The sequence below is a fragment of the Canis lupus genome, chromosome 21 (assembly GCF_048164855.1).
Source record: "Canis lupus baileyi chromosome 21, mCanLup2.hap1, whole genome shotgun sequence".
Classification (NCBI taxonomy): domain Eukaryota; kingdom Metazoa; phylum Chordata; class Mammalia; order Carnivora; family Canidae; genus Canis; species Canis lupus.
In genome coordinates, this window is record NC_132858.1 from 10,835,759 (window position 1) to 10,838,916 (window position 3,158).

The following is a 3,158-nucleotide window of genomic DNA, read 5'->3' on the forward strand; positions in this document are numbered from 1 at the left end:
CGGGCCTTATATGGCCCAGTGGAACTGGCAGAGGCGGGAGAGGAGAGGAGGGGAGGGGCGGGGGTGGGTGGGTGGGGCGTTTCCAGGTTATCAAGAAAACAGCTGTGGGGGCTCCTGTGGTGCCACCTGGGAAATATTGATTCACGTTATCTGCGGTTTATCTTTTTATTGAGCTCTCCTGGGGATGCCTCAGCACCAGTGACCCAGTTCCAGCACACGCCCTCCCAGCTGCAGGCAGGACCGGGCCCAGTGAGGTCCTCCACGCCCTGGCACGCTCCTGCCCCTCCTGGCCCCAGCCCACTCTGCCAGCATCCCGGCAGAACCAGGGCTGAATGAGGCCCTCCCCCAACGGGGGTCCCAGTCAGGACCACGGCCATGACTGCTCCCCTCTCCTACTCCGGTACCCCGGGCCTCTCCACGAGGGGCCCAAGCCCCCCAAGCCAGGGAACAAATGGGCTCCTGGGAGGTCCAGGGGCTGCCCCATCTCCCTGTGGACTCAGTTCCTGGGCCCGTTTTGGCCGGCAGCTCAAAGTCAGGCCCCCAGCTCCCGCACACCTTCTAATCCCCTCGTGTTCCCAGGCTGAGCCAGTCTCTGGAATTACCTGTAATTAGAACTTGGGAAGCCCAGCCAGGGGACGCGTAACTGAAGCACATCCTCTGGGGCCCAGGAGGCCGGGATGAAGGCTGGGAGTAGACACCCCTGCAGGGAGTATGGCCCAGACACAGGCCCAGGCTGGCAGCCACCCCTGCAGGTCCAAAAGCCCATCTTTGGGGAAACATGAGGAGAACCGATGCTCAGACTCACAAATTATAACCCAGTTGTCCCCGAGCTTCAGGGACAAGGGGGGAGGGACCCTCTTAACAACCACTGAAACTCTGGGCTAGGAGGATGTCCTGCTTCCCTGACCCAGCTCCCCTCACAGGGACTGACCAGGACCAGGTGCCCCTTGGCTTGCCACCTCCTGGTGGGCCCTTCTTCTGCAGACAGGATCCCCACACCACAGGGGCAAGAAGCCTCCTCACACCACCTGACCCATCCTTGCAGGGCCCATGGAGGGGCCAGTCCCCTGGAGGATAACCGGGGGCCAAGGGCACAAAGCCTGCCATTCCCAGGGAGCCTGGGATGAAGCCCCTCCTCCCATCCCACTGTGCCACCAGCCCCAGGCCTAGGAACTGTCACCTGTGCAGGAACCCAGGGCCCCGGGCACGAGCGTGTGGCCTGAGCCAGGAGCAGCAGGGATTAGGAAACCAGAGCCAGAGGGGCCAGCGGGCCCATTGTGCCACTTCCCTGTGGGGCCGAACAGTCTGGCACTGAGCCCTGAGGAAACCCAGGACAGGGGGCCCCCTCACAGCCCCTAGAGGCAGTGATTTTCCATGACAGGTTTCCTCTGTCCTGGTGGGATTCAGAGAAATCCTGGCCGAACACTGGACACCCAGCCCAGCCCCTCCTGCCCTGAGTATGAGAGGCAGGAGACCTCCCCAGGAACTGAGAAATTGGGGTCCTCCCCCAGGATGGAGAAGGTGGGGCCCTCCACTGGGATGGAGGAGGTGGGAGTCCTCTACTGAGTCTGAGAAGGTGAGGTCCTCCCCTGGGAACAGAGGAGGTAGGGTCCTCCCCTGGGATGGAGGAGATGGGATCCTCTCCTGGAACTGAGAAGGGGGGGTCCTCCCCTGGGATGGAGGAGGTGGGAGTCCTCTACTGAGTCTGAGAAGGTGAGGTCCTCCCCTGGGAACAGAGGAGGTAGGGTCCTCCCCTGGGATGGAGGAGGTGGGATCCTCTCCTGGAACTGAGAAGGGGGGTCCTCCCCTGGGATGGAGAAGGTGGGAGTCCTCTACTGAGTCTGAGAAGGTGAGGTCCTCCCCTGGGAACAGAGGAGGTAGGGTCCTCCCCTGGGATAGAGGAGGTGGGAGTCCTCTGCTGGGGTCTGAGAAGGTGGAGTCCTCCCCTGGAACTAAGAAGGGGAGTCCTCCCCTGGGATGGAGAAAGTAGGATCCTACCCTGGGACTGAAAAGGTGGGGTTCTCCCCTGGGATGGAGAAGGTGGGGTCCTCCCCTGCGATGGAGAAGGTGGGAGTCCTCTACTGAGTCTAAGGAGGTGAGGTCCTCCCCTGGGACAGAGAAGATGGGGTCCTCCCCTGGGATGGAGGATGTGGGAGTCCTCTACTGGGGTCTGAGAAGGTGGGGTTCTCCCCCTGGGATGGAGAAGGTGGGGTCTCTCCTGGGACAGAGAAGATGGGGTCCTCCCCTGGGATGGAGGAGGTGGGAGTCCTCTACTGGGGTCCGAGAAGGTGCGGTCCTCCCCTGGAACTGAGAAGGTGGGGTCCTCCCCTGCGATGGAGAAGGTGGGAGTCCTCTACTGGGATGGAAAAAGTGGGGTCCTCCCCTGGAACTGAGAAGGTGGGGTCCTCCACTGCGATGGAGAAGGTGGGAGTCCTCTACTGGATGGAGGAGGTGGAGTCCTCCCCTGGGACTGAGAAGGTGGGGTTCTCCCATGGGGACAGAGAAAGTGGGGTCCTCCCCTGCAATGAAGGAGGTGGGAGAAGTCTGAGAAGGGCAGCCCTATATCTGCTATGTGAGGGGCAGCAGTGCTGACCTGAGGCTCAGAGGTGTGACCCTAACACTCCTGGCCCAGGGGCAGGGTCTCAGAGACCCCAGAAGAGAGGTGACACCAGGCTGCCAGGCATGGGACGGCAGTTCAGAGCCTGCAGAAGGCAGTGGTGAGCCCTCTGTCAGGCTGGGGTGACCGGCATCGGCATCGCCCCACCACCCCCAGCAGAGTAGAGTCTGGAATGGCTTCCCATGCTCAGTGCCACCTTCCTATCCCTGGGCAGTCCCCAAGGCTGGCTGAGCTTTGTCGCTGTGGCCGTGGGGCCCCTTACAGGTGAGTCAGTGGGGCGCAGGCTCTGCTAAATAGAGAACAGAATGCCCGACTAGAGCCGCAGAAGCCTGGTGCTTGGACACACACAGGCCCCTGTCACCTTGTCCACGAGGACAGATGTGGGAAGAGGACTGTCTGCCCCAGAAGTGTTCCCTGTACAGCTGGAGCCTGTCCTGCCCCTGGGCCCCACGGGGACTCCCCGTCCCCTGTCCTCAGTGCAGGCTGTTGAGGAGACGCTGATGGCCCATCCCCAACAGGTGGACCCCCCAGCACAGGGCCG